The sequence below is a fragment of the Bos taurus genome, chromosome X (genome assembly GCF_002263795.3).
Source record: "Bos taurus isolate L1 Dominette 01449 registration number 42190680 breed Hereford chromosome X, ARS-UCD2.0, whole genome shotgun sequence".
Taxonomy (NCBI): domain Eukaryota; kingdom Metazoa; phylum Chordata; class Mammalia; order Artiodactyla; family Bovidae; genus Bos; species Bos taurus.
In genome coordinates, this window is record NC_037357.1 from 76,473,965 (window position 1) to 76,488,322 (window position 14,358).

Sequence of the window (14,358 nt, forward strand, 5' to 3'; positions counted from 1 at the left end):
TATGAGAATTAATCAATGTAAAATACTGTATTAATAAAACAAAGGACAAAACTACATGATCCTTTGAACTGGTATGGAAAAGCATTTGACAAAATCCAACACACTTTCATGACAAAAAAAAACACACAAACATCCAACTCATTATAAGCAGGAGATTCCTCAGTCTGATAGAGAATATCTACAAAAGTACCCATAGGTACTATTGTACATGATAGTGGAAGACCAAAAGATATCCCTCTAAGGTAAGGATCAAGACAAGGATGTCCCTTTTGTCATTTCAATGGAACATTGTACTGGAATTTCTAGCCAGGACAATTAGGCAAGAAAATTAAATAATAGACATGCAGACTGAAAAGGAAGAAGCAAAACTAACTCCATTTGCAGATGACACAATCTTGTATATAGAAAATACTAAAGAATCTCAAAAAAGAGAGGAAAAGAAAAGAAAAACCTATTCAAATGAATAAATGAGTTAAGCAATGTTGCAGGTCAATATACAAAACCACTGTATTTCTCTACATTAGGAACGGACAATCTGAAAATGAAGTTAAGAAAACAATTCTTGTTACAATAGCATCAAAATAAATAAAATACTTAGAAATAAATTTAACAAGAAAATGCAAGACTTGTAAAATGAAAACTACAAAATGTTGTTGAAAGGAATTAAATAAGACCTAAATATAGTAAGACATCCAATATTTCTGAATTAAGACTTAAATATTAAGTGGCAGTGCTCAAATTGACCATATTGCAGAAATTGACAAGCGAATCCTAAAATGTATGTGGCTGTTCAAGGGATTCACCATAGTCAAAATAATCTTGAAAAAAGGACAAAGTTGGAACACTCACTTTCCTAATTTCAAAACCTACTACAAACTTACAGTAGAGTAATCAAGACAGTGTGGTACTAGCATAAAGTTAAATAGATAGATCAACTGAGTAGAATTGAATGTCCAGAAATAAACTCTCAAATGTATGGATAGATGCTTTTTGACATGCAATCCAAGATAATTCAATTGGGGGAAAATACGTCTTTTCAACAAATAAATTTGGACTACTAGATATACACATGCAAAAGAATGAAGTTAGAGCCTTTCCTCACACCATACACAAAAAATAACTCAAAATGAATGAAAGAGCTAAATGTGGGAGATAAACCAATAAAGCTCTTAGAGAAAAATAGGAGTAAATCTTTGTGACTGTGAGTTCAAAATTGGTTTCTTAGATGTGACACGAAAAGCACAAGCAACAAAGGGAAAAATAGATAATTAAGACAACAAAATTAAAAATTCCTCTGCTTCAAAGGACATAATTTAGAAAATGAAAAGATCTACCTAAATAATGGGATTAAATATTTGCAAATCATATATATCTGATAAGGAACTGTACCCAGATATATAAAGGACCTTTTACAACTCAACAACAAATCAATTAAGAAACAGACAAATAATCTGAATAGATATTTCTCCAAAAGAGACATACAAATAGGTGATACACACAGGAAAAGTTGGTCGACATCTTTAGTTTTCAGGGAAATGTTAATAAAAACCACAGTGAGATACTGTATATCAACCACTAGGAATTCTATAGCAAAAAAAAAAAGGTGGACAAGTGTTGGTGAGGATGTATAGAAATCTGAACCTTCATATATTTCTGTTGGGAATGTAAAATGATGTGGACACTTGGGAAAATTATTTGGCAGCTTTACATGCAGAGCACATCATGCAAAATGCTGGGCGGGATGAATCACAAGCTGGAATCAAGATTTCTGGGAAAAATAACATCAATCTCAGATATGCAAATAGTGCCACTCAGTCCATTCTAAAAGAGATCAGTCCTGGGTGTTCTTTGGAAGGAATGATGCTAAAGCTGAAACTCCAATACTTTGGCCACCTCATGCGCAGAGTTAACTCATTGGAAAAGATTCTGATGCTGGGAGGGATTGGGGGCAGGAGGAGAAGGGGACGACAGAGGATGAGATGGCTGGATGGCATCACCAACTTGATGGACGTGAGTTTGAGTGAACTCCAGGAGCTGGTGATGGACAGGGAGGCCTGGCGTGCTGCAATTCATGGAGTCGCAAAGAGTTGGACATGACTGAGCGACTGAACTGAACTGAATTGAATAGTAGAAAGTGAAGTTGAACTAAAGAGCCTCTTGATGAGGGCAAAAGAGGAGAGTGAAAAAGCTGGCTTAAAACTCAACATTCAAAAAATTAAGATCATGGCATCCGGTCTCATCACTTCATGGCAAATAGAAGGGGTAATAGTGGAAACAGTGGCAGATTTTATTTTCTTGGGGTGCAAAATCACTGGAGACAGTGACTGCAGCCATGAAATTAAAAGATGCTTGCTCCTTGGAAAAAAAGCTATGACAAACCCAGACAGCATATGAAAAAGCAGAGACATAACTTTGCTGACAAAGATCCATATATATAGTCAAAGCTATGGTTTTTCCAGTAGTCATGTATGGATGTGAGAGTTGGACCATAAAGAAGGCTGAGCTCCAAATAATGGATACTTTTGAATTGTGGTGCTGGAGAAGACTCTTGAGAGTCCCTTGGACAGCAAGGAGATCAAACCAGTCAATCATAAAGGAAATCAACTCTGAATATTCATTGGAAGGACTGATGCTGAAGCTGAAGCTCCAGTACTTTGGCCACCTGATGCAAAGATCTGACTCACTGGAAAAGACCCTGGTGATGGGAAAGACTGAGGGCAGGAGAAGAAAGGAGCAACAGAGGATGAGATGGCTGAATGGCATCAACGACTCTGTGGACATGAGTTTGAGCAAACTTTGGGAGAAAGAGAAGGACAGGGAAGCCTAGCATGCTGCAGTCCATGGGATGGTAAAGAGTTGGACATGGCAGTGACTGAACAACAAAAACAACAAAAAGTAAAACAAAGGAATACCATCTGAACTGGCATTTCCAAGAGAAACTAAGCATATGCTGACGAAAAATATCTACACAATGTTCACAGTAGCATTATTCATAATAGTGGGAAAAAATGAAAACACCTATATTGTCTATCAACTGAAAAATGGATACATAATATGTAGTACATCTATACAATAGAATATTGTTCAGCTACAGAAATTGATAAAGTGCTGTATAAAGTCAGGGAGCCTGAAACCTCCAGCTCCATGTTTCTTTTTCAGTATTGCTTTGGCCGGCTTCCTTGGTGGCTCAGTAGTAAAAAATCCACCTGCCAGTGCAGGAGAGGCAAGAGACTTGGGTTCAATCCTTGATCCAGGAAGATTCCACATTCCACAGAGCAACTAAGCCTGTGTGCCACGACTATTGAGCCTGTGCCCTAAAGCCTTGGAACCACAACTACTGAAGCCCGAGCACCCTAGAGCCTGTGCTGTGCAACAAGAGGAGCCACTGCAATGAGAAGCCCTCGCACAACGGCTAGAGAGTAACACCCACTTGCCTCTACTAGAGAACGCCCACACAGCAACGAAGAACCAGCACAGCCATAAATAAATTAAAATTAAAAAAAAAAAAGATTGCTTTGACTATTCGGGTTCTTTCGTGTCTCCATACAGATTTTGAAATTTTTTGTTCTATTTCTGTGAAAAATGTCATTGGTAATTTGATAGGGATTGTGTTGAATGAACTTGTAGATGCCTTGTGAAAGTGAAAGTTAGTTGCACAGTCCTGTCCAACTCTTTGCGATTCCATGGACTGCAGCCTGTCCTGCTCCTCTGTCCATGGAATTCTCCAGGCAAGAGTACTGAAGTGGGTTGCCATTTCCTTCTCCAGGGGATCTTCCTGATCCAGGGATTAAACCCAGGACTCCCTCATTGCATGTGGATTCTTTACCAACTGAGCCACAAGGGAAGACCTGATTCCTTGTAGACTGCTTGGGTGCATCTATGCATGCTCAGTCACTTCAGTTGTGCCCGACTCTTTGCAACCCTATGGAATGTAGCCTGCCAGGCTCCTCTGTCCATGGTATTCTCTAGGCAAGAATACTGGAGTGGGTTGCCATGCCCTCCTCTAGGGGATCTTCCTCATCCAGGGATTGAACTCAAGTCTCCTGCATCTCCTGTATTGCAGGCAGATTCTTTACTACTGAGTCATGGGTTAGAAGTCCAGATTGCCTTGGGTAGTATAGTCATTTTGACAATATTGAGTCTTCCAATCCATGAACATGGTATATCTTTCCATCTGTTTATGTCTTCTTCGATTTCTTTCATTAGTATCATATAATTTTCAGAGTACAAGTCTTTTGTCTCCTTACGTAGGTTTATTACTAGGTATTTTATTCTTTTTGATGCAATGGTAAATGGAATTGCTTCTTGAATTTCTCTTTCTGATCTTTAGTTTTTAGTATATAGAAATGCAACACAGTCATCAAAACAGTATGGTACTGGCACAAAAACAGAAATACAGATCAATGGAACAGGATAGAAAACCCAGAAATAAGCCCATGCGCCTCAATTTTAATCTGTGACAAAGGAGGTGAGACTATGCAATGTTGGAAAGACAATCTCTTCAACAAATGGTGCTGGGAAAATTGGACAGCCACATGTAAGATAAAAAAAAAAAAAGAAATTAGGTCACTCCTTAACTCCATACACAAAAATAAGTTTAAAATGGATTAAAGACCTAAATGTTAGACCAGACACTATAAAACTCCTAGAGAAAAAATGCTACTAGAGGAAAACATAGGCGAAACTCTCTCTGACATAAATGACAGCAACATATTTTTTAAACCACCTCCTAGAATAACGGAAATAAGAGCAAAAATAAACAAATGGGACCTACCTAAACTCAAAAGCTTTTGCACAGCAAAGGAAACAGTAAACAAAAGACAACCCACAGATTGGGAGAAAATATTTGCAAGTGATGTAACTGATAAGGGATTAGTCTCCAAAATTTACAAACAGCTTATGACAATTAATAGTATGAAAACAAACAACCCACTCAAAAAATGGGCAGAAGATCTGAATAGACATTTCTCTAAAGAGGACATACACAAGAATAGGCCATTCTTTTTAATGACTGAGTAATATTCCTATATACACCACATCTTTATCCACTGTTCATAGCCAATAGGCACATGAAAAGGTGTTTAAAATTGCTAGTTATTAGAGAAACGCAAATCAAAACTACAATGAGATATCAACACAGCCAGAATGGCTATCAAAAAACCCACAAACAACAATGCTGGAGAGGGTATGGAGAGAAGGGAACCCTCCTGCACTGTTGGTGGGACTGTAAATTGGTACAGCCACTATGGAAAACAGTATGGAGGTTCCTTAAAAAAACTAAAAATAGAGCTACCATATGACCCTGCAATCCCACTCCTGGGCATATATCCAGAGAAAACATGGCCCAAAAAGATACATACACCCCAGTGTTCATTGCTGCACTGTTTACAAGAGCCAAGATATGTAAACAGCCTAAATGTCCATCAACAGAGGAATGGATAAATGGATAAAGAAGATGTGATGTATGTTTGTATGTATATGTATGTGTGTATATATATATGCTGCTACTGCTGCTAAGTCGCTTCAGTCGTGTCCGACTCTATGCGACCCCATAGACGGCAGCCCACCAGGCTCCCCCGTCCCTTGGATTCTCCAGGCAAGAACACTGGAATGGGTTGAGATATATATATATATATATATATATATATACACACACACATATATACATATATATATATAATTTAATATTACTCAGCCATTAAAAAGAATGAAATAAGGCCTTTGCAGCAGCATGGATGGACATAGAGAGTGTCATATTGAGTGAAGTAAGTCAGATAGAGAAGGAGAAATATCATATGACATCCCTTATATGTGGAATCTAAAAAGAGATGATACAAATGAACTTACAAAACAGACTCACAGACTTAGAAAATGAACTCATGGTTGCTGGAGGCAAGGGATAGTTAAGGACTTTTGGAAGGTCATGTACACACTGCTATATTTTAAATGGTTAACCAACAAAAACCTACTGCATAGCACATGGAACTCTGCTCAATGTTCTATGCCAGTCTGGATGGGAGGGGAGTTTATGGGAGAATAGATACATGTATATGTATGGCTGAGTCCCTTCACTGTTCACCTGAAACCATCACAACATTGTTAATCAGTTATACCCCAGTATAAAATGTTTTTTGTGCTTAAAGAAAAGTAAAAATAAAATTAGGATAAATGATAAAGTGCTGACGCATGCTACAAAATGGATGGACCTGGAAAACATGCTAAATGAAAGAATCCAGTCATGAAAGACCATGTGTTGTAGGATTCCATGTACATTAAATGAGCAAGCAAATCCATGAAAACAGAAAGCAGATTAATGTTTGCCTAAGGCTGGAAAAAGGGAATGAGAGGAAAGTAGGAGGGAACATGCTAATTGGTATGAGGATATTTTATTGGGGTGATAAAAATGTTCTGGAATTAGTGGTGAAGGTTGCACAACTTTGTTAATGTACTAAAAACTACTGAAACTAAAAACTACTAAAAGGGTGAATTTTATGGTATGTGAATTTTATCTCAAGCTATTAAGAACACATACATAAAATGAAGTGTCAATTGTGGTAGGCTAAATAATGCTTCCTCTCCCACAATTTGCCTATGTCATAATCCCTGAAACCTGTGACTGTTATCTAACATTGTAAAAGGTGCTTTCCAGATACAAGCAAGTCAAGGATCTTGAGCTGGGGAGATCATCCAAGATTATCTGTATGGACCCAAAATAACCACCAGAATCTTGTTTAGGGAGAAGCTGGAGTATCTGTTGAAAGAAGGGGATGTGACAACAGAAACAAAGATTGGAATGATAAGCTTTGGAGATGGAGAAAAAGGCCAGGCATGAGCCAAGGAATGTAGGTGGCCTCTAGAAGATGGAAAAGGCAAGGGAAAGGAGTTTCTCTTGCAGTTTCCAGAAGGAAAACAGTCTGTCTTGTGCTTTGATTTTAGTCTTATGATACTCATTTCAAACTTCAGGCTTTCAGAATTGTACGATAAATAAATTTCTGCTGTTTTAAGGCATTAAATCCATGTTAGTTTGTACAGCAGCAATAGGAAAATAATATAACATTTCATAGCCAATAGATAAATAAATGGCTAAAACAAAAAATGTTAACCACACTAAATGTTTTTTATTGAAGAATAGCTGATGTACAATGTTATGTTTCAGGTGTACAACATAGTAATTCACAATTTTTAAAGGTTATACTCCATTTATAGTTATTATAAAATATTGCCTATATTTCCCATATTGTACAATATATCCTTGTAGCTTAATTATTTTATCATAGTAGCTTGCAGCTTTTAATCACCTACCCCTAACTGGCCCCTCCCACCTTCCTTCTCTCCACTTGTAACCACTAGTTTGTTCTCTATATCTGTGAGTCTGCTTCATTTTTGTTATATTCAATAGTTTCTTTTAGTTTTAAAATTTCATATATAAGTGATATAACACAGTATTTTCTTTCTGTGTCTGATTTATTTCACTTAGTGTAATACCCTTCAAGTCCTCAATGTTGTTGCAAATGCAAAATTTCATCCTTTTTATGACTGAGTAGTATTCCATATATACTGAGTTGGTCAATATACATATCGCATTTTTTTTGGACTGAGGTGGTTTTTAAAACAAAAATACAATTGTTTTACAATGCTGTGTTAGTTTTAGCAAAGTGATCAGTTACACACACACACACACACACATATATATATATATATATTTGAGATTCTTTTACCATGGAGTTTATTACAAACTATTAAGCATAGTACCCTGTGCTATACAGTAAGTTCTTTTTGGTTATCTGTTTTATATATAGTAAAGTGTATAAGTCAGTCCCAAACTCCTTATTTATCCCTCTCCCTTCCTCAACTTTTATAAATTTTATTTATTTATCTGTGTTGGGTATTTGTTGCTGTGAGTGAGCTTTTTTTAGTTGCAGCAAGTGGGGGCTATACTCTATTTGCTGTGCATAGGCTTCTCTTTGCAGTGACTTTTCTTGTTGTGGAGCATGGGCTCTAGAGCACGTGGGCTTCAATAGTTGTGGTGCATAGGCTCAGCAGTTGTGGTTCGTGGGCTCTAGAGCACAGGCTCAGTGGTTATGGTGCACAGGCTTAGTTCCTCCATAGCATGTGGGATCTTTCCAGACCAGGGATTGAACCTGTGTCCCCTGAATTGGCAGATGGATTCTTAACCACTGGATCCCAGGGAAGTTCCCCCCTTCCCCTTTGATAAACATATTTGTTTTCTATGTTTATGAGTCTGTTTCTGCTTTGTATAGAAACTCATTCATACCAATTTTTTTACATTCCACATATAAGTGATGTAATATGATATTTGTCTTTCTCTGGCTTACTTCACCTAGTATGATAATCTCTAGGTCCATCCATATTGCTGCAAATGGCATTATTTCATTCTTTTTCTAGCTGAATAATATTCTATTAAATGATTATACCACACCTTCTTTATCCATTCCTGTTGATGGATATTTAGGTTGCTTGCATGTCTTGGCTATTGTAAATAGTGTTGCAATGAACACTGAGGTGCGTGTATCTTTTCAAATTATAGTGTTGTCTGGATATATGCCCAGGAGTGGGATTGCAAGATCATATAGCAGCTCTGTTTTAAATTTTTTAAAGAAACTCCACACTGTTCTCTGGGGCTTCCCTTGTGGCTCAGTGGTAAAGAATCTGCCTGCAATGCAGGAGACGCAGGAGGAATGGGTTAGATCTCTAGGTCGAGTTAGATGCCCTAGAGTTAGATTGGTTAGATGCCCTGGAGGAGGGAATGCCAACCCACTCCAGTATTCTTGCCAGGAAAATCCCATGGACAGAGGGGCCTGGCAGGCTACAGTCCATGGGGTTGCAAAGAGTCAGACACAACTGAAACAACTGAGCACAAACACAGCACACACACACACAGTTCTTTACAGTATATCACATCTTCTTTATCCATTCATCTGTTGATGGACATTTAGATTGTTTCCATATATTGGCAATAGTGAATAACTAATGCTGCTATGAACATTTGGGTGCATTTATCTTTTCAAACTAGTGTTGTTTTTGTTGTTGTTGTCTTTTAAGATATATACTCAGGGGTGGAATTGATTGTTGGGTTAAATGGTAGTTCTGGGCTTCCCTGGTAGCTCAGCTGGTAAAGAATTCGCCTACAATACAGGAGATCCTAGTTCGATTCCTGGGTCAGGAAGATTCCCTGGAGGAGGACATGGCAACCCACCCCAGTGTTCTAGCTTGGAGAATCCCCATGGACAGAGGAGCCTGGTGGGCTACATACAGTCCACGGAGACACAAAGAGTTGGACACGACTGAGTGACTAAGCACCACACAGCATGGTAGTTCTATTTTTAGTTTTTTGAGAAACCTTCATACTGCTTTCCACAATGGCTGTACCAGTTTACATTCCCTCCAACTGTGAATGAAGGTATCCTTTGCTCCACATTTTTGTTCTTTTTGCTGATAGCCCTTCTGACAGGTATAAGGTGATAGTTCATGTGATTTTGATTTGCATTTCCCTGATAATTAGTGATGTTGAGCATCTTTTCACGTGATTATTAGCCATCTGCAATTCCTCTTTGGAAAAATGTCTATTTGGGTCTTCTGCTCATTTTTAAATTGGGTTTGTTTTTGATAATGAATTGTATGATGGATATATGCTGGATATTAACCTCTTATATATCATATACTTTGCATAAGTCTCCCATTCAGTAGATTGTCTTTTTTTTTTTTTTTGGCAATAGTTTCCTTTGCTGTGCAAAAGCTTCAAATTCTCCCACACTCTGGGAGGTAGTGCAGAACAGAGAAGCCTGGTGTGCTGCAGTCCATGGGGTCACAAAGAATCAGACATGTTCAGTCGCTCAGTCATGTCCGACTCTTTGCGACCCCATTGACTGCAGCATGCCAGGTTTCCCTGTCCATCACCAACTCCTGAAGCTTGCTCAAACTCATGTCCATCAAGTCGGTGATTCCATCCCACCATCGTCCCCTTCTCCACCTGCTGTCAAACTTTCCCAGCATCACCGTCTTTTCCAGTGAGTCAGCTCTTCGCATCAGGTGGCCAAAATATTGGAGCTTCAGCTTTAGCATCAGTCCTTCCAATGAATATTCAGGATTGATTTCTTTTAGGATTGACTGGTTAGATCTCCTTGCAGTCCAAGGGACTCTCAAGAGTCTTCTCCAACACCACAGTTCAAAAGCATCAATTTTTCGGTGCTCAGCTTTCTTTATGGTCCAACTCTCACATCCATACATGACTACTAGAAAAACAATAGCTTTGACTGGATGGACCTCTGTTGGCAAAGTAATGTCTCTGCTTTTTAATATGCATTCTAGATTGATCATAGCTTTTCTTCCAAGGAGCAAACGTCTTTTAATTTCATGGCTGCAATCACCATCTGCAGTGATTTTAAAGCCCCCCCAAAATAAAGTCTGTCACTGTTTCCATTGTTTCCCCATCTATTTGCCATGAAGTCATGGGACCGGATGCCATGATCTTGGTTTTCTGAATGTTGAGTTTCAAGCGAACTTTTCCACTCTCCTCTTTCACTTTCATCTAGAGGCTCTTTAGTTCTTCACTTTCTGCCATAAGGGTGGTGTCATCTGAGTATCTGAGGTTATTGATATTTCTCCTGGCAACCTTCATTCCAGCTTGTGCTTCATCCAGCCTGGAATTTGGCATGATATACTCTGCATATAAGTTAAATAAGCAGGGTGACAATATATAACCTTGGAATACTCCTTTCCCTATTCAGAACCAGTCTATTGTTCCATGTCCAGTTCTAACTGTTGCTTCTTGACCTGCATACAGGTTTCTCAGGAGGCAGGTAAGGCGGTTTGGTATTCCCATCTCTTGGAGAATTTTCCACAATTTGTTGTGATCTACACAGTCAAATGCTTTGGTGTAGTCAACAAAGCAGAAGCAGATGTTTTTCTGGAACTCTCTTGCTTTTTCAATGATCCAACAAATGTTGGCCATTTGATCTCTGGTTTCTCTGCCTTTTCTAAATCCAGCTTGAACATCTGGAAGTTCTCAATTCACATACTGTTTAAGCCTGGCTTGGAGAATCTTGAGCATTACTTTGCTAGCATGTGAGATGAGTGCAATTGTGTGGTAGTTTGAACATTCTTTGGCATTGCCTTCTTTGCGATTGGAATGAAAACTGACTTTTTTCAATACTGTGGCCACTGCTGAGTTTTCCAAATTTGCTGGCATATTGAGCACAGCACTTTCACAGCATCATCTTTTAGGATTTGAAATAGCTCAACTGGAATTCCATCACCTCCGCTAGCTTTGTTCGTAGCAGTGCTTCCTAAGGCCCACTTGACTTCACATTCCAGGATCTCTGGCTCTAGGTGAGTGATCACACCATTGTGGTTATCTGAGTCATAAAGATCTTTTTTGTATAGTTTTTCTGTGTATTCTTGCCACCTCTTGTTAATATCTTCTGCTGAACAACAACGTATTAAAGTAGTAATCCTTGTGTCAATCTTTTCTCAACAAAATATTTTTAATAAAATAAATTTAAATGACTGATATAACATAGCTCTACCTCTGGACCATTCTCAGGATTATGAGAATGACCTGCTTCTTTTTATTTTGCACCCAATGAACAGCAGTTATATCAGGGTAACTGCCTGTTTGTGTTAACTCCTCCTCGTCCTCCTGATATTTAATTCTCATTTAAGTTAGCTTTATGTTTCTCAAGCTGAACTCTGGGTTCCCTAAGAAGAATTATTTGTTTCTTTGAATTTAGAGTGGAAACAATATCCTAATAATCAAAACATAAGGCAAGTCTTTGATAAATTCAAATATGTTAAGATTAAGGATTTCTATTCAATATGAAGTTCCATGCAGAAAACTAAAAGAGAGATGATAAGGTTAGATAAAAAATTTCAATGTCTGAAACTGATGAAGGAATACCTGAAGTACACAAGAACTGGCAAATCAACAAAAAGTCAGCAACTTCATGTTCTATATCTTGACTGTGCTATTGATTGGTTACATGACAGTGTACATTGACAAAACTCTATACACTGAAAAGTGCAAATTTCACTGTGTGTAAACTATAACTAAATAAGCTTATTTTTAAAGTAAAAAGATCAGCAACTTATGTATAGGACTTCCCTGGTGGTCCAATAGTTAAGACTTCATGTTACCAATGCAGGGGGCATGGGTTCGATCCCTGGTTGGGAAAGATCCCGCATGTCATGTGGCATGGCCAAAAAGAAGAAAAAAGAATATATATGTGTGTGTGTGTGTATCTAACTGAATCATTTTGTTGTACAGCAGTAATTAACATAACATTGTTAAATACTTCAATACTTCAATAAAAAATTGTTTTAAATGTCTTTAAAACAAAATAGAATCATATTACGCATACCTTGCTATGAAATGATTTTTTTACCTGACATTATGTCACAAAGTTTTGCACGTCAATAATATTTCATAATAAAGTATGCCATAATTTATTAACAAATATCATAATTCACAACAATGTGAACATACTTAACACTACTAAACTGTACACTTAAAAATAGTTAAGATGGTTAAAATAACTTTAAAAACAAACCAAAAAACCCTAATTATTGAAGAGAGGGTACTTTAATTTTTCATTATTATGAATAATTTCATAGTGAACAATCTTTGAGTGTTATTTTGGTGCATGAAAATTGGTGCAGAAAATTTGGTGCAGAAAAATTCCTAGATTAGAACTGCTAAGCTAAAGGGTATGTGAAAAAATAGAAATATCTTTATTGTTTTTCCTAATTTTAAAAATAATTTGTGCTTGTCATTTTTTTTTTCAGAAAATGTCCAAAAATATAAAAAAACAAAACAAAACAAAACTTACTTTTAATTCCAGCATCCAGAGACAAAGACTATTAATATTTTGGAGACTATCTAGGCTTTTTCTTTGAATATATAACTATATATATTTTAAAATAAGCATATTGTATTTGGTAACCTGGATTTTCATATTATAACATATCATGTGTCTTTCCATACCAATAAATAGGCATAATCATATTTCATTCTTGAAATACATTTCACTGTACAAGTGTACCATAATTTTTGTAACCAAACCGTATCTCTGAATATTTTGTTTCTAGTTTTGCATTATTATTAACAGTGTTTTCTGAGAATTCTACAACTTTGTGCACTTATGTGATTATTTCCTCAAGATAAATTTCTAAATGCAGAATTGCTAAGTAAAAGTATTTGTAAGGTCTGGGGGATATAATGTCGAATTTTACTTCAAAAAGGATGGACTAATGTATACTTTCACTAATTGCATGTTTCACTTTTTTTCAGGAGTTTCATTTTTTATACATAAAATGGTTTCATCCATACAGATATTATTTTTCTACCATTTTGTGCAAAGTTAATTGTCTCAAAATCACTGATTAAAAAGTAGTCTGTCATTCAGTTGATTTGAAATTCCATCTTTATCAGATATTTACTTGGAATATTTGCATATGGCTCAGGCTGTCTATACCCCCTACCCCAAACTTGTATCTGGCACTACTTTGAAATTCTCTTAATAAAATAATGTAATAAGAATATATCTGATTTGATTCCAATTAAATTCTTACTTAGGTACTGAAGTCTACAGAATTAACCTTGTCTGCAGTCACTGTGATTTGACAAATACCATCAAGCACTTCCATATGAAAATATCTTCCCCATCAACTTATTATTTCTCCCCCAAAAGACCTCTCTTTCAGTTATTCCAAAGTTCCCTAACAGGCTGCACATTCAAATTACTTATCTGGACTCCACCTTAGTTCTACTGGAATCAGACTCACCAGGGTAGGCTCTGGCCCCAATGATTTGGGTTGGCAATCATAGGTTTCTAGAAAAAAGATAACAGTTATTTCAAGAAGGCAAGAGTTAAAACCCGTGTGTATTATCTGGAGAGAATCTCTTCTAATCCTTCCCCTATGTTATAAATTGTCTTATTCAATTTGAGCTAATTATCCCCTTGGAATAGGCCACTAGAGGCTTGAGCCCTGAAAGGAAAAATATAGAACCGGCTTTTAATTTGGAAGGGAAGGAAGGAACATAATGCAGTAATAGCATCTGGACAGCATTGGGTTCCAGGCTAGGAATACCAGTCCATAGACAAAGTTTCTCTTGCTTATGTTAGTCAGCATATTAAATGCAATCAGCATGATCTTAGGTAATATTCAGGTGAACACTGTTTTACTAATTATGTACTGATTTTTCTGATTTTCTTCCATTTATAACAAGTGACACTGGTTTTCCATTTATAATAGTGATACAAAATATCTTTTAAATAAACATACATTTTAAAAGGTGGATAAGTTTAAAGGAAAACATCACTGATAGTAAGGGGATATAAT